The 18,425-nt window shown below is 42.8% G+C and overlaps 1 pseudogene; it reads left to right on the top strand.

Moving 5' to 3' along the window:
- The first annotated feature begins 9,085 nt into the window (after nt 1–9,085).
- On the top strand, nt 9,086–10,042 carry LOC100339656 (V-type proton ATPase subunit G 1 pseudogene; annotated as a pseudogene).
- The last annotated feature ends 8,383 nt before the right edge of the window (nt 10,043–18,425 follow it).

The following is an 18,425-nucleotide window of genomic DNA, read 5'->3' as shown; positions in this document are numbered from 1 at the left end:
TAACAGGCAGAGTGGATAGTGAGAGAGAGAGACAGAGAGAAAGGTCTTCCTTTTGCCCTCCAATGGCCACCATGACTGGTGTACTGCGGCCAGCGCACCGCGCTGATTCGAAGGCAGGAGCCAGATGCTTCTCCTGGTCTCCCATGGGGTACAGGGCCCAAGCACTTGGGCCATCCTCCACTGCACTCCCGGGCCACAGCAGAGAGCTGGCCTGGAAGAGGGGCAACCGGGACAGAATCCGGCACCCCGACTGGGACTAGAAACCGGTGTGCCGGCGCCGCTAGGTGGAAGATTAGCCTATTGAGCCGTGGCGCTGGCCCCTGAAATTACTTTTAATTAATGAATGATTCTCACCTTTTAGTATTGAAATTGTCACATCCCTTCTTAAGCTTATTTGCTAAACTTTCTATGTTAACTGACAGTGAATGTATCATTAACTTCCCTTTTCTTTCTTCTTTCTGATTACTTCTACTTAATACCAAAGTTCTCTCAAGTAAAATGGTGAATAATGAAAATTGCAGACATCTTTTTATGTATGACTTAGAAATTCTTATCTCTTCATAAATCACATATACTGTCTGAATATTATAAGCAAGAGAAGCACCATGAAGGCTATTCAGAGGTCCCAAGTTTTGCTTGTTAAAGTGAATGAAAGGTTGAATGGTGTGTACATAAGGCAAGAAGGGGACTGAACACTTCCTCTTCCTGTTCTTGGTGCAGGTGAAAGGCCAAAGTGAAAGCCACAGATCATAAGTTAGCAACTTCCTTAATGCAGAGAAAAGATAATAAGGAATTTTCAGTCCCAGTTCTCTTCCTACTGCAGCCCAGGAAGGGAATCACTGATCATACATATTTTTATATGTATTTTTCCCTTCCTTTTGACTGAACTTTACAAATACTTTCACTAAGAAATCTTAGGTAGAAGATGCTTCAATTCTTATTTAAACATAATCTATTTCTCGGTATGGCAGAGTTAGCTAGTGGGTAACCAAAGTCCATTTGCTGTTCCATCTTTTAATAATAGCCTCAAATTTTATTTTATTTTTTTACAGGCAGAGTGGACAGTGAGAGACAGAGAGAAAGGTCTTCCTTTTCCGTGGGTTCACCCCCCAATGGCCACTGCGGCCGGCGCATCGTGCTGATCCGAAGCCAGGAGCCAGGTGCTTCTCCCGTTTTCCCATGCGGGTGCAGGGCCCAAGGACTTGGGCCATCCTCCACTGCACTCCCGGGCCACAGCAGAGAGCTGGCCTGGAAGAGGAGCAACCGGGACAGAATCCAGCACCCCAACCAGGACTAGAACTGGGTGTGCCAGCGCTGCAGGCGGAGGATTAGCCTACTGAGCCGCAGCGCCGGCCTAGCCTCAAATTTTAAATGAGTATCTGACTACCTAATCAAAGATAACATTTCCTAGCTTCCCTTACAGCTAGATATGGCTATAAGATTAATCTCTGTCCACTGAGTTGTCAGCTAAAGTAATGATTACCACTTCCTGGTATTAACACTTAAAGAAAAGGAATAGATTGACTTCAATCCCTCCTTCTTTTTCTACCAGCTGGGACACAGATCAGATTATGAAAGCCATAGAAGTAGCTTTAACCTGAAGATAAAATCCATGTGTTGAGGTTAGTAGAACTGTCCTATCAGCACTGGACTGCCTAACTGAATTATTTTGGACTATTTTATGAGTTTATTAAATTTTAACCTCATTGAAGCCACTCTATTTGCAAATTTGTCTTAAAAAAATGCTAGGTTGTGCTCTTGCTAATACTTAAGGTAATGCTGGAAACGGGAAGTTTCCATTGCAAAAGACTCAAATAGAGGCATTGTCTAGGTGATTAGGCAGGGAACAGTGAAAACACAAGGACTGAGGCTGAAAAGCTCATGATCCTTATTTTGTTACAGCAAAGAAAAAATATTTGTTGCAAGTGTCACCTATGATACCTCAGAAAGTTAATCATGTTTTCACTGGACTTTAATTCCAGGAAAAGTGATTTAAAAATCACAATTTATTGATACTTCTTGTCACTCTTATCAAAGTTATTTGAGAGGGAACTCAGGTAAGAATTAGCTATTTTTCAAGCAAAGAGAGCAACAGACAAAGATTTGTTAAAGTTCTCTCTTCCTACGGCAAGACTTTGTCTACGGCTTCTCTCCCACAAATTTAGGACAAAGACTCCCTTTCTTAAGCTCCTCCAGCTAGTCTTCTCTAGGCAGCAAATGAAGGCAGTTCAGAGGCACATATCAGATCAAGGTTAGTGTCTTCCCACCCGCACCTGCTTCTGAGATGACCTCAAGATAATTACTACCTAACCAAGCCAAAAAGGGATGAGCCACACACAAAGAACAATCAATGAATAACACAGGAGTCATCAGGCTCAAAGATGCTGGCTAGAAAAGCACTCCAAGTCTAGTTATTTGTATTTCTCTATACACGAAAATTGTATATTATCTCTCTATATACACAGTCTGCAAACTACTACGCTGATTTGAAGGGATTACAATACCAAATGAAACACAAATGTTCTTTACACATGTCGTAAATGTCAACTTTAAAGCAGCACCTGGGATCCCAAAACTCTACCACCAAGAAGTTATCTATGATATCCGTGCAGCCCCTAACAAGGGAATACTATCTGATGTCTAGAAGTTATCTATGATATCCGTGCAGCCCCTAGCAAGGGAATACTATCTGATGTCTAGAAGTTATCTATGATATCCGTGCAGCCCCTAACAAGGGAATACTATCTGTTGTCTAGCTCAGGTGTGGGTCTGGAGGACAATGAATAAGAAAGATTGCACAGCGGGGTTCTAAAGGCTACTTTTCTGAAGCTATTCCTGGAGTTCTTGGAGTCCTACCTAGCAGGGTTAGGAATGTGCTATAATCTGATGAATGATGCTTGTTCCCATTCTTACATTTTCAGAAGAGAAGTTTATAATTGGGTTCTTATTCTTATTCCATCATAGTATGGTGGACATATGGACGTGTGTGTGTGTGTGTGTGTGTGTTTAGTATGCAGTTATCTTTTAGATGATTGGAAGATAACACTTCCTGTGATGCCATATATCCAGATCTGACTTAGAGGAAAAGGACCATTTTCACGGGAGCTCTTGTTTCCTACCTCTTCCTCCTTTCCTTCGTCCTCTGTGGCTTCATTTCTTTAGCATTTTATTCACCAGGATCTGCTATCCCTGCTTTTGGAAAGAATCAATTCCCAATCTCAACAAGCTTGTTCTTATATATTGATAATTTAACAGCACCAGACAGATGCTGTCAGTAATTTTTTTCCTTTTCCCAATTAGCATTATTTCACAAAGACGAGAGGGTAATACTTGTGGGCTAATTTGTGGGCAGATGTAGAGTGGCTCTCAGCCACAGAACCAGAATTTCGAGTTGAGTTCAATGACTGGATGGAACTTTGGTTGCTTCTCTTAGGAGAAGAAAGATTTGAATATTTGGATGGTTTGTTAATTTTGGTCCTTTCAAGAACAAACATCAAGTTGAGATTAAATGTGTAATATATTTATTGGGGGACTATCTGTACATGATAAAGGAAGTGAGCAGAAGTAGAAAGTAAGAGTGTTAAGACCCAAAAAACAGCTCTGACACTTGTGAAAACAGAGGGAAAAGAAGGAGATTTGGGTAGAAAGAGTCTTAGACTGGAGCTCACTTTTAAGAAAGTTTCAGGCAGGCCAATGGTGGCTCCTCAAGCCAGAGGCATCCATTGGAGAAGTTCCTTAACCTGCAGACATGGACTTTCATGGATATCATTGCTGTAGTGATTGCTGTGCACTGACTTTGGCATAAACTTGGAAGACATAGAGGATGGTACAAGAAGACATTGAGGGGCCGGCACTGTGGCATAGCAGGTAAGGCAGCCCCCTACAGTGCCAGCATCCCATAGGGGCTCTGGTTAGAGACCTGGCTGCTCCAATTCTGATTCAACTTTCTGCTGTGGCCTGGGAAAGCAGTGGAGGATGGCCCAAGTCCTTGGGCCCCTGCACCCACGAGCGAGAGCCAGAGGAAGCTCCTGGCTCCTGGCTTCAGGTCAGCAAGCTCGGGCAGTTGCAGCCAATTGGGGAGTGAATCAGTGGATGGAAAACTCTCTCTCTCTCTCTCTCTGCCTCTCCTCTCTCTGTGTAACTCTGACTTTCAAGTAAAATAAATAAATCTTAAAAAAAAAAAAAAGAATACTTTGACGTTATCATCCAATCTCTAAACAGCAGAAGCCAAATAGGGAATGTTTGTGGTTGCCACATGTGGCCAGACAGATTGACTATGCTAGATTGCTATTTTCAACTATTATTAAATTTCTTTTGATGGTAGAAATTCTGATTTGGAGTTAGGCAAACTAAAGATTGACTAACTAAAGACTGCAAATATGGTCTTTCTTACACTTAAGTGTGGCATATAACTGATTTCTGATTAGTGATATTTTAGCAAAACCAGTGGGTACCAATTCTGTGTTGCATGTTTGCCCCTTCCTCACTTTCCGATGGCTGGGGTATGATCAAAATGATGACAACTCAAATAACCCCCTGGGACCAAATAGGAAACTCCTTTTTGGAGATGACAGAGTTACTGTATCTGTCCTGAGTTGCATATCAAGGAGCTTTTAAATGAGAGATAATTAAAATTATATTTTATCAAATTGATTTAATTTGTATACTAGCTTACCAGGCAAGCATATGCCTTCTATCTCATGGATGGACAAACTATGATCTAGGAAAAATGCTTTTTTTTTAAAAAAAAAAAAAGAGAGAGGTTCATTTTGAGAATCAAAACCCAACAATTTATTCATTTATTATGATTATTTGGGTTTCCCAAGAAAGTAAAATATGAGAAAAGTTAAGCAGGAAAGCACCAGTGATCCCCATAACCACTGCAGATTGGTAGCCCAACTACAGGCTTAAAATCCAGTTATGGGGCTGTCTGGGGTCCTAGTGACTTCTGCTCCAAAAAGGAACTCAACATTGGCTGCACTCGAACCCAGAACCCATCTGCTACAGCAGAGCTACTGCTAGATTCTGTTCTGTCTTTGGGACTAGTGGATGGCCCCTGGATGCCACTGGAATCCCCAGAACTGGCAGTCGCTGCACCGTGCATTCCAAATCAACTCCTGGATTCATTTCATCATATCCTATGCTGCCTCACTCATGATATCTCTACCAAACTAACTGTTGGTGTGTACACTTCTCGAAACCATAGCTTCTCAATAAGAAAGACATATTCAACTTTGATATTTTTTTCCTAGACCAGAGCATGCTATCATCACTGAGTGTCATGATGGCTGATATAAGGAAGAAGAGAAAAGAATTATGGAAAAAAAGAGTAAGAAACTCTAAGTTTCTAGGTGAAAGTCAGTGGCAAGCATTTAGGTTCAGCTGTTTGCTTATTAAATATTCTTTGTCCTTTTCTCATCACAGAATCTGGATCTATTTGTGTAGATGAGATCTCAAGTCATCAACTTATTGGTTTCCTTTTAACCAAACAAAATATCATGTATGGAATGTTCTGGGGTTGGAACAAATACAGAATGGCCCATCATGGAAACTTCAGAATATTGTTTAGAGTCCATGGGACAGCAAACACAGTAGATAACTGGAAATTTATGATAGCCTTAGAGGTGTAAGACATATCATAATATAAGATAAAATGAAGAATGGCTCATTCTTTTAAGGAGTTGAAAAGATAAATCAATGTGAAAAGTCAGTTGGCAAATCATTACAGAAACTGATTAAAATTCTGATGCAAAGGCAGAAACTTGTAGACTGTGCCAAAACTTCTTCATGGAAAATTACACTCAATTTATTTCTATTCAACAAATATCTGCTGGGAATCTAGTGTGAGTGGCATAGCATGTTCTCTAAGAACAAAGACTTATATTCCAAAAATAATCAGCTATCCAGTAACTTTTATTTAAGATGATGGGCCAGGAATTGCATCTAGGTGACCCTCAAAACCCTTAAAAGTAGTGACTTACCTAAATAACTGGCCTGTGCAATTTATGTATCATAATCCTCATCATATATTTACCAGGATTAGAACACAGTATGAATGAAAAACAAATGAAAAACAAAAATGTGGAATTCAGAAAAATAAAAGCATCATTCATCAGACAAAATCCTCTAAACTCACCTATTTCATACAAGTAAATGAAAATCTCATTAGATATCATCGAGACTTGTGTAATTGAAAGCAACGAAATTCATTTTTCTCTTGATGCTTGAAGAAATGATCCAAATTGATTTCTCAAAAAAAAAAAAAAAAAAAAACAAAAAAAAAAAAACAAAAAACAAAAAACAAAGCTTGGTTACTGCTCATTCTTTGACCTAAAGAGTCTCCCCTCACACAAGGTTCATCCAACATTTAGAAGAAGCAGTGCTGGAAGGAGCGCCAGTCATTGTCTGAGTTAGGGTTTCTGGTTTTCTTCATCTCTCGTTTCAGATCCCACAACGCACAGGACGCAGGATGTGAGTTCCATGGATGAAATTGCCTCTGAAATGGGAGTGAAACCCAGCCTGCTCTCACTCGTGCTCTGGGACCCAAAGCTGGCTATGGGCATTTTCTTCGTACCCTATACACCTGGCTGGGGGCCAAGGAGCCATCTTGATAGAGAAAATGTGGATCATCAAGTCCTTCAGGAGTTTCATCCTCACTTGTGACCAGCCTGTGTCCCCTGGACTGCTGTAATGGAAAAGGCTCTGTGGAGCCTTTCGTCTCTTCTCACTCCAGTCATTACAGAAAGACGATCTTGCCATGCTCATTCCTATTCCATAAGCCAACAGTGGCACACAGTACCTAAAAGGCTGGGTGTGTGCAAGTGTTTTCCCCTTGGTTCAAATTGGACTAGCACAACGGATTATCGAATGATTCCAAAATTTCTCATGCATGGAAATCTTGGCAAAAATTGGAGATTTCTTCAACAGAGTTGTCAAATGAAGTGGTTTTTATGAAAGTTTAATTTTCAGGTTCCTCAAAATAGTAAAAACAGAGCAACCATATGGTGCTGCAATCCACTACTTGGTGTATATCGAAAGGAAAGGAAGCTCTTGTGTTTAAGAGACACCTGCACTCCCATGTTTACTGCAGCCCTGTTCACAGCAGCCAAGACATGGGAATAGTCTAAGTGATATATTTACACAATGAAATTTTATTCAGCCGTAAAAATCCTTACATTTGTGGGAATATAAATTTGTCTGAGAGCAGTTTGGAGATATCTCAGAAATCTAAATGTATACCCTACCATATGACTCAGACACTCCACCTCCTGGGAATTTACCCAAAGGAAATGAAAACAACATTTGAAAGAGTGATCTGTACCCTCATGTTTATTGCAGCTCAATTCACAATAGCTAAGATATGGAATCAACCCAGATGTCCATCAGCTGAAGATGGGATAAAGAAATTATGGTATATGTACACCATGGAACACTGTACAGTGGTTAAAAAAATGAAATCCTGTCATTTGCAACATAATGGATGCAACTGGAAACCATTATACTTAGTAAAATAAGTCAGTCCCAAAAACACAAATACGTATGTTCTCTCTGATCTGTGGTAACTAATAGAGTACCTAAAAGGTAATCTCTAGGAGTGCAATTGACACTTTGAGATGTGATGATTTTGAACAGTGCTTGTCTCAACTGTTGAGGAACAGTAGTTTGTTTTTGTTTGTTTGCTTTCTTCACACTATTTGTTGAACTTTTTACTTAGTGTAGGGTTAATCTTATGAATATAAAGTTAACTGAAAATAGATCTTTTTAAAAAAGATTTATGGCCGGCGCCGCGGCTCACTAGGCTAATCCTCTGCCTTGTGGCGCCGGCACACCGGGTTCTAGTCCCAGTTGGGGCACTGGATTCTGTCCTGGTTGCCCCTCTTCCAGCCCAGCTCTCTGCTATGGCCCGGGAGTGCAGTGGAGGATGGCCCGAGTCATTGGGCCCTGCACCCGCATGGGAGACCAGCAAAATCACCTGGCTCCTGGCTTCGGATCAGCGCAATGCGCCAGCCGCAGCGGCCACTGGGGGGTGAACCCATGGAAAAGGAAGACCTTTCTCTCTGTCTCCGTCTCACACTGTCCACTCTGCCTGTCAAAAAAAAAATAAAAAATAAAAAATAAAGATTTGTTTATTTGAAAGCCAGGGTTACAGAGTTATAGACAAGGCAGAGGGAGAGAGAGAGAGAGATCTTCCATCCTCTGGTTCACTCTCCAAATGACCTCAATGGCCAGAGCTGGGCCCATCCACAGCCAGGAGCCAGGAGCCTCTTCCCTGTCTCCGGCGTGGGTGCAGGGGCTCAAGCACTTGGGCCATCTTCCACAGCTTTCCCAGGCCATAGCAGAGAGCAGGATCAGAAGTGGAGCAGTCAGAAATCAAATCAATGCCCACAAGGGGTGTCAGCAATGCAGGCAGTGGCTTTACCCTCAGTGGCTTTACAGCACTGGCTGCAAAAATGGATCTTTGTGGAAAATAGGATATGGAGGAAGAAATGTGCTAGTACTGTCAGGAGAGAGGGTAGGGTGGGAAGAATCACTATGTTCCCAAATTTGTGTATATGAACTGCTTGAATTTTGTATTCCTTAAATAAAATTTAAAAAAATAAAAATTGTCTGAGGAACTTTATGATAAGCAATCTTCACTATAATCTTCTGCCTATAAAGTCTCTTTTTGTAATTTTTATCTGAAGACCTCATGGCAAGGAGACAAGAGAGAGAGAGAGAGAGAAAGAGAGAGAGAAAGCAGACACACAGACACAATATCTGCTGATTCATTTTCTAGTCTCCTCAACTGCTAGGGCCTGGTGAGCTGAAGCTGGGAGCCGAGTATCCCACGTGTGTGGCAGGGACCCAGGTGCTTGATACATCACCAGTGGCTCCCAGAGTCTGCTTAGCAGGAATCTGGAATTGGAAACCAGAACTGGTACTTGAATTCAGACTCTCTGCTAAGGAATGCAGGTACTTATCCTGAGTCTTAATCCCTAGGGCAAACATCTGTCCTTAATGTTTCTTTTTTCTAGGTTGACAATAAGCAAAGTCTCCACTTTTAAGTGTTCTGCTCCTTCTTAATCTAGAAAGACAATATGGGCCGGTCGCCATGGCCAGCCAGTCGCAGGGGATCCAGCAGCTGCTGCAGGCCGAGAAGCAGGCGGCGGAGAATGTGTCGGAGGCCCGCAATCGAAAGAACCGGAGGCTGAAGCAGGCCAAAGAAGCACAGGCTGAAATTGAACAGTACCGCTTGCAGAGGGAGAAGGAGTTCAAGGCCAAGGAAGCTGCGGTGCTGGGATCCCACGGCAGTTGCAGCAGCGAAGTAGAGAGGAGACCCAGGAGAAGATGACCATCCTGCAGACCTACTTCCAGCAGAACAGGGATGAGGTCTTGGATAACCTCTTGGCCTTTGTCTGTGACATCCGGCCAGAAATCCATGAGAACTACCGCATAAACGGATAGAAAAAAGCTGCCCTTGTTCCACGGCTGGGCGTTTCAGATGCTCTCGTGGAGCATGGAGCTTCAGCAAAGCTCACTCTCTGCCCTCATGACAAGGCATTAAATTATTTCTGTGTGTTTCATAGGAGGACCTTCACACGTTAGCTTCTTTATCCAGACTTTCCAAAGAGTTCATCTTTTTACTTCATATTTCTTAGAGACATTTAATAAGTATATGTCGTGTGTTTTCCCGTGCCTTTTGGTTCAAGCAACATATATGTCAGTGTTGACTTTTCTATCTTAGATCTTGTATAAAAAAATTCTTTGAAGAAAGAAAGGGACTAAACAATTTGTTTCCCCTATGCTTTCTTGAAGGTCAGGGGCTTTATCTATGAAAAAGTAGTAAATAGTTTCTTGTAACTTGTGTGAAGCAGCAGCCAGCCTTAATGTCTATTCTAAAGGCAAAAGCAATGAATTACTCGTGTAATTGTTTAGGCTGCTTTTAGCTTCTTAATCAAAATTACTAGATGATAGAATTTAAGAACTTATTGCATGTTATTACTTGGTGCACTGATAATTTAAAAGTAAATGCTTTGTCATGTGTTCAAAAAAAAAAAATAAAGACAATACAGGGCTCACATTTGAATTGGTTTGCATTTCACATGCCCCCGCATCAGGCCTCTGCCAACAGTCTTCACACTTCTGAGGGCAGTCACCAATACCGACCCACACATCCTCATTCACTTACAGACACAACACAGGTGGGAAATTCCCAAAACAGAGGAAGCATCTTTTATTGTGTTTTTCATAGTTTGCCTCTCACGGACAAGTAATGCTCTTCCACAGTGTCCTAAATTTCAACCCGAACTCGCTTCAAATCTTCCCTGTGAAGCCAGACTGCTGGGGTCTAGCCTCAGAGGTCATTAGTAAGTAGGGTCCAAGAAGCCACCAGTTTTCTTGTTAAGTTTTAGTCATTTATTTATTTGAAAAGCAGAGTAACAGAGACAGAGAGAGAGAGAGAGAGAGAGAGAGATCGTCCATATCCTTCATCTCCTGGTTCACTTCCCAAATGTCCTCGACAGCTAGGGCTGGGCCAGGCTGAATCCAGGAGCCTGGAACTCCATCCTGATCTTCCATGTGAGCGGCAGAAACTCAGATACTTGGGCCATTACCTACTGCCTCTCAGGTGCGCATTCCAGCAGGAAGCTGGAACCGGAAGCAGGGGTGAGAATCTGACCCAGGCATTCCAATACAGATGAGGTTATTTAGCCCACCGTGCCACAATGCCTGCCTCCAGGAATTTGTAATTCTCACAAGTTCCCAGGTGGTGTGCAACTTTGGAAACCATTCCCCTATAACCATTGTAACCATGTGGCCTCCAAGACTACTAGACTGATTTTATATGTCTGTGGAAGATGAATTCAATTAAGAATGTCAAAGTATCAGCCAGCGCCACGGCTCACTAGGCTAATCCTCCCCCTTGCGGCGCCGGCACACCGGGTTCTAGTCCCGGTCGGGGTGCCGGATTCTGTCCCGGTTGCTCCTCTTCCTGTCTAGCTCTCTGCTGTGCCCAGGGAGTGCAGTGGAGGATGGCCCAAGTGCTTGGGCCCTGCACCCCATGGGAGACCAGGAGAAGCACCTGGCTCCTGCCATCGGATCAGCGCGGTGCGCCGGCCGCAGTGCACCGGCCGCAGCGGCCATTGTAGGGTGAACCAACGGCAAAAAAAGGAAGACCTTTCTCTACCTTTCTCTCTGTCTCTCTCTCTCACTGTCCACTCTGCCTGTCAAAAAAAAAAAAAAAAAAAAAAAGAAAGAAAGAAAGAAAGAAAAGAAAAGAAAAGAATGTCAAAGTATGGACGTTTCAGAAAAGCGGAGATCTGGCATTCTAGCTGAATCAGCTGGGCGGATATAGAGATAGTGGAATCCAGCCCTCTGCTTCCCCGAGAGTGTCAGCTCAGCCCCTTCTTTTTGATGAAGAAAGTATCTCAAGAGGGATTCTTCCTTAGTTACAGCCAGCAACTTCTGCCTGAGGCTGACCTGGCCCATGAGCCTGTGACAGGCAACACAGTCCCAGTGCAATCAGCTTACACACACACAGCACTGGCCACAGAGTCCACGCCAGTGCACACTCACTGGAAACATTTATACCTGAACAATCGCATTCCACTGGACTCCAGCTTGGTCCAGGCGCTCAGTGCAAGTGGAAAACACCTTCCAAATGCATTTCTTGCCACAAACTCATCCTGAATATTTGATGTTTATTTCCATAAAGCAATTAATTACACGTGTATTATAATTTTTGACATCAGATAATACTTTGAATGACACCTTTCAGAGATCAGAAAGTTTTAGTAGCCTTTCATCCTTAGGAAATGAAACAGATGTGTTACACTGTCTGGCCTACGGCTGCGCACTGATTCTCTGGGTGGGAGATTAAAAATCCACAGCTCTTGTGCCTGAAACATCACAGTTGCCCAGTCAGGGCCCCTTCATGTTCATTGAAAAAAAAATTACTAAAAGAAAGGAAGAAAATGAAGAGCTTGAAATTAGGGAAATTTTGATATAAGGCTGCAACTGTTCTCTGAAGCCATGTAAACATGAAAGCATCTAACAACTGTTTCACTTCTGAGTGCAATATGGGACACAAAGGTCAATGTCATTTTTCTAAAAAATCATGATGATGGTGTGCAAAAATAGAAATGGAAACTTAAACATAAAGTCCCAAATTTTTTTCTGCAAATTGAGATGAAGAAGACAAAGAGAGGCTAAACTCATGGTGAATTCCTTGTCTTTATAGAGGGTATTCAAAGCATCATTTTTTGTGACTGCACTGTGACAGTTCTGAGACTCCCCTGGGAAAGGGGAGTGTCTCCTGACTCCTCCTTCTAGAAGTGTGGTGTTCTCTGTGCTCTGCCACCTGGGTGGTTCTGCATTTTCAGTTATCCTAGACCACATCTGAAATGGACATTAGGGCCTCTATGCTTGTTAATGACTAAGTAGCTTTTTTCTGAACTTGCTATCTATCTGTGGATGTTTTCCAGTACAAGGGTGACTTTTAGTCTATGTAATTATAGTCTATTCGGATGTAGGTAGATTGCCCCTTGGTGGGTAAAATTCTTTAAAAAATTTAGCTTCTCATTTAGTTTTACTCAACTTCAAGTACCAATAGCCACAGCCACAGGCTTCTCTACACCTTCTTTCTAAATGTGCTGCATTTCTCTGCCTTCCCACACCTATACTGTCCGCCTCACATATTACACATCCTGTTTCTCTCCCTTTTGGTTGCATTCTTTACAGGTTCTTTGAACCTGTCAGATGTCAATGGGAGAGAAACACCTTGAGCTCTTTTGCCCAGCTGGAAGGTTTTCTGGGACCCCAGTTGGACCTTGAAACCTTAACCTGATCAGAGGTTTCAGTGAGTGGGATGGCTGTGCTCTCCACTTCATCCCGGTCCCAAGACTCAATGCTAAGCAACCTTTGTCACTCAGAGTTCTTCCCAGTTCTCTATTTTATTTATTGTGTGAGTTGCCTCTTCCGGTCCTGCAAACTCTCAACTTTTTGTATTGTTTTTCTCCCCTTTTGTTCTTGATTGCAGACTGGCCAACTCATAAGTCTGTGCTTCTTTCTTTCTTACAGTACTGAAACAGCTCACAGCAACCACCATATTCCTGGAATTGTTTTCCAATCCCTTTCTCTAGAGCCTAAAGCAGGGGCAAGCAAAGTTTTTAAGGCAAGGGGAAGATACCAAATATCTTAGTTTTCATGCCACAAAGTCCTGCACAACTACTCAATTCTGCTAATGTTGCACAAAATCATAGACAGTATCTTTTGAAATGACTGCGGCTGGATTCCAGTGAACTTCATTATGAGCAAGGAAATTTGAATTTCATATTCTTTGTTCACATTATTGGATGTACTCTCCCTTGTTCTTTTTTCAACTATTTAAAAATGTAAAAACCATTCTTGACTTGCAGGTCATAAGAAAACAGAGAGAAGGCCAGTCGTGGGTCATGGGCAATAGTCAGGCATCACTACATCATTTGCCATCCAAGTTATCACAGGCAAGCATTTTACCAAGAGTCTCAGCTCCACAGAATGTGAATCGTTAGCACTTTTCTAATCTTTGGTATTGCAGCATTCCACTTCAAGGCATCAGTTTCTTTATCATTCAGAATAGGTTAGGTTTTGCTGCAGTTACAAGCATCCCTCAAACCTTGTCAGCTTTAAAGCACAAAGGTTTATTTGTGTGTAGAAAGTTTCTACACATCATATTCAATTAGTTTCTTAGTCCACTTTCTGCTATAATAACAAAGTACTTGAAGCTGGGTTATTTATAAAGGAAGGAATTTTTATTTAGCTCAGAGTTCCACATGCTTGGAAGTCCAGCAGAGTGGAGCCAGCATCTGGTCACTTTCTGGTTGAGGGTCTCAGCCTGTATATAAGATTAGTAGAGAAGTGGAAAGGAGAGGAGGGTGTGTGTGGAAGGAGCATTGTGTAAGACAGTGAAAGGAGATGTCAGACTCACTTTATAACATCCTACCCTCATGATAACTAACTCACCCTCTGGGATACTACATTAATCCCTTCACAATGGGGAACTTCATGATCTAATTACCTTTTAAAAGTCCAACCGCTCTCAATATCATTACATTAGGAATTAAAAGTCACTATGAGTTTTCTGGGTACGAACTATGTTCATTCTGAGAAATCAGTAGCCCAAGGCCATTAGAAGCTCCATCTCTGCCAAACCATACAATACTGTTGAGACATGAAAAATTGAAAATGATATAATTTGCACGCATTCTTCATCACCTTCCTGAATATGACATGGCACCACCATTTACATATTATTGGCCAATGCAAATCCTCTGGCCATAACCCATTTCAATGGAGAAGTACAACCATGTTTCCAGGAAGGCCAAGAATTTGATTTTTTTTTTTTTTTTTGACAGGCAGAGTGGACAGTGAGAGAGAGAGACAGAGAGAAAGGTCTTCCTTTGCCATTGGTTCACCCTGCAATGGCCGCTGCGGCCGGCACGCTGCGACCAGCGCACTGCGCTGATCCGAAGGCAGGAGCCAGGTGCTTCTCCTGGTCTCCCATGGGGTGCAGGGCCCAAGCACTTGGGCCATCCTCCACTGCACTCCCTGGCCACAGCAGAGAGCTGGCCTGGAAGAGGAGCAACCGGGACAGAATCCGGCGCCCCGATCGGGACTAGAACCCAGTGTGCCGGCACCGCAAGGCGGAGGATTAGCCTAGTGAGCCGCGGCGCCGGCCAAGAATTAGAATTTTTTAGAACTGCCCTAATGACTATGACATAAAGATAAGCTTGAGAATTCTTCTTAAACTTTAACCAGTAAAACAAAAAGTCCACATAGCAAAGTAAAAAAATTATCGATAACATTAAACTGTGGAAACTGTATCCATAATGCCATTAAACCAAAATTCTTTCAATGCAATCATTTTTAAATTAAATGAGTACGTTGTTTCTCTATCTTTACTCTTTTGTTAAATTAAACTTTATAAACTGTAGTCTGAAAACAACATGGCTCACTTATTTGCAATATATGTTCTCTTTGAATGGTCTGCAAGAACCTGCCCTAGTTTGAAAGGATTTCGTCATGTGAATTGAATTGGGCTTACCTGCCAGGAGTCAAGCCACTCTTGCCCTACAAAAATTGTTCCCTAGGGGTGAATGTTTATCCTAGCATTTACAATTCTGGTTGTGATGTCTGTATCTTATATCAGAGTACCTGGGTTTGTGTTCTGTATCTGCTCCTAATTCCAGCTTCCTGCTAATGCAGACCTTGGGAAGCAGTGGTGATGAGCCAAGTAGTTAGGTTTCTGTCACTCTCATAGGACAAGGACATCTTTATTGCTTTCCTTGCTCCTGGCTTCAGCCCAGCCCTGGTTGTTTCAGGCATTTGGGGATTGAATAAACAGATGGGAACTCAGTCTCCCTCTCTCTCTCCCTCTCTCTCTCTCTCTCCCTCTCCTTCTCCCTCTCTTTCCTTCTCTCCCTGTCTCCCTCTCTCAAATAGGAAAAAAAGAAGGAACTCATTCTTCAACACTTCTGAGTCATCAAAACAAAGAGATCTTTTCTCTGTTACATATCTTTTAACCCACGAATTGATTTTGGAACACATATGAAAGATGTTGTATGAAGCTACTTCAAAAAGTTCATGGATGGCCGGTGCTGCAGCTCACTAGGTTAATCCTCCACCTGCGGCGCTGGCACCCCAGGTTCTAGTCCTGGTTGGGGAGCAGGATTCTGTCCCAATTGCTCCTCTTCCAGTCCAGGCTCTCTGCTGTGGCCAGGGAGCGCAGTGGAGGATGGCCCAAGTGCTTGGGCCCTGCACCCGCATGGGTGACCAGGAGAAGCACCTGGCTCCTGGCTTCGGATCAGTGCAGCGCACCGGCTGCAGTGTGCCGGCCATGGCGGCTATTTGGGGGGTGAACCAACGGCAAAGGAAGACTTTTCTCTCTGTCTCTCTCTCTCTCTCACTGTCTAACTCTGCCTGTCAAAAAAAAAAAAAGTTCTTGGAAAAAATGGAATTAAAACACACTCTTTACTACAAGTTTATGCATTTTGATACAAAAATTCAAAACTCATTCATGTTTTTTATCTATGATGTATTTTCCACAACATTTTGAAGACCTCTAATATGCATGAATTTCAAAATGCTTTACACCAAAATAAACTTATCTTTTAATTCCATTGTTTTTAAAGTACTTTCTGTACTTCCATGAGATCATCAGGTAACTTGTATCATCATCTATTGTGTTAATGCAGAGGACATTGCCCCAACACTCCTGGGACATCTGGTTTATTTGGAATAGGAGAGTCATTGGCACATATTCTCTCTCCCTTCTTTTTTTTAAGATTTTGTTTATTTATTTGAGATGTAGAATTGTAGATGGAGAGAGGGAGAGACAGCTGGTTCACTCCTAAATGGCTGCAACAGTCAGAGTTGGGCCAATGCAAAACCAGGAGCCAGGAGTTTCTTCCATGTCTCCTATGTGGGTGCAGGGGCCCAAGGACTTGGGCCATCTTCTGCTGTTTTCCCAGACCATAAACAGAGAGATAGATCAGAAGAGGAGCAGCCAGGACTCTAACCAGCACCCATATAGGATGCCAGTGCCACAGTCAGAAGCTTAGTCTACTATGCCACAGTGCTGACCCCTCTCCCTTCTAATAATTTACTTCACGAACACATATTGACTGTCCATTGTAGTAAGGTTCTCCAGAGAAACATAGCCAATAAGAGATACATTACATGAAACATAACATATGGAGAGGGAGAGGGATAGGGAGAGGAAGAGAGAGAGAGAGAGAGAGAGATGGAGAAAGGAGAAAGGAGAGTTTGAAGAATTGGCCTAATGATTGTGCAGGCCAATGAGTTTGAAATCTGTAAGGGAGGCCAGCATGCTGGAGACCCAGTGAAGAGCTGCTGTTCCATTCTTGGGTCGAGAGGCAGAATTTCTTCCTTCTGTGGCACCTCAGTCTTTTTCTCTTTAGGTCTCCAACGGCTGGAATGAGGCCCAAGCACATTATCAAGTTGTCTGCTTTGTTCAAAATCTACTGATTGAATATTAATCTTGGCTGGCGCCGCGGCTCACTAGGCTAATCCTCCGCCTAGCGGCGCCGGCACACCGGGTTCTAATCCCGGTCGGGGCGCCGGATTCTGTCCCGGTTGCCCCTCTTCCAGGCCAGCTCTCTGCTGTGGCCCGGGAGTGCAGTGGAGGATGGCCCAAGTCCTTGGGCCCTGCACCCCATGGGAGACCAGGAGAAGCACTTGGCTCCTGCCATCGGATCAGTGCGGTGCACCGGCTGCAGCGCACCGGCCGCAGCAGCCATTGGAGTCTGAACCAACGGCAAAGGAAGACCTTTCTCTCTGTCCCTCTCTCTCACTGTCCACTCTGCCTGCCAAAAAAAAATAAACAAAGAATATTAATATTGCCTTTTTTAAAAAAAAATGCTTTCATAGAAACATATATTTCACCATGGGCACCATAACCTGGCCAAATTAACACATAACTTAATCATCGTACCTACCATGCACCAGGCACTGAGGATACAGAGTGAATAAGAGTGACAAGCCCATGATCCCTAGTGGCACACAGAGTTCAAGTTCATAGAATAAAAGTGACTGAATGTAAAATACACAGAGAAAAAATCTATGTGCAGACAGTCAATGAGGAGATGGCATAAGGACTTGGTGAGTGCAGTGAAGCCAACCTGGCCTCATAGTCACTGATGGGGACAGGAATGCTGTCCCTAAAGCTCAGCTGTTAAAGCTATTTCATCTTCTCCATGAAGTGCACCACTGTAGACCTCGGCAACTTTCCCCCTAGGCCATCTTTACTGCATTTGCTGCTTTCTTGGATTACCAAGGATTAGCCCTCCAACTCAGTGCACGTGTAGACTTAGAAGCGCATGTGGCAAAATGCTCCACAGAGTAGCTGCTCTTTCCTGACTGTCTTTGCATTTCTTCCACTTGAATCTTTTTGAAGATTTTCTCACCAAGAAAATGGGCCAAAACACACATCCAATGTCATTCAATGTAGCTACCAAGACTTGGACAACGTGTCCCCACTGATAGGCCTGGTGAATTATACTTCTTGTCCAGAGTCACATATATTGTCTATTTGGCTTCACTAGAATCAGATGTAAGACTTAACCTTACCATAGTTCCTTTCACAAAGCATATTGGTCTCATATGACTGAAAGTGATCTTTGTCATTGCATAATCTCTGAGGGCCGTTCCTGGATATATCATAACACATTAAGATCTAGAGGAGATAGAAATGTTATATTAACCAATAGTTGAGCAACAGTTAAGGATTTACTCAATAAGCAACAGTAACTTGTTGCTGAGAGTTTCAAGAGAAAAGGGTTTGTCAGAATATCCTAATCCTATCCTGATCCTATAAGCTCCCCCACTGGGTGGAGGTCAGCTACTTCACACCCCGGCACTCTAATCTGGGTTTGCTGTTTGTCCTCTGT

Source organism: Oryctolagus cuniculus, chromosome 7, assembly GCF_051225735.1.
Source record: "Oryctolagus cuniculus isolate XC-2025 breed Fujian yellow rabbit chromosome 7, ASM5122573v1, whole genome shotgun sequence".
Lineage (NCBI taxonomy): Eukaryota > Metazoa > Chordata > Mammalia > Lagomorpha > Leporidae > Oryctolagus > Oryctolagus cuniculus.
The sequence above is the reverse complement of the archived record's forward strand: the minus strand, read 5'-3'. Positions and strand labels throughout refer to the sequence as shown.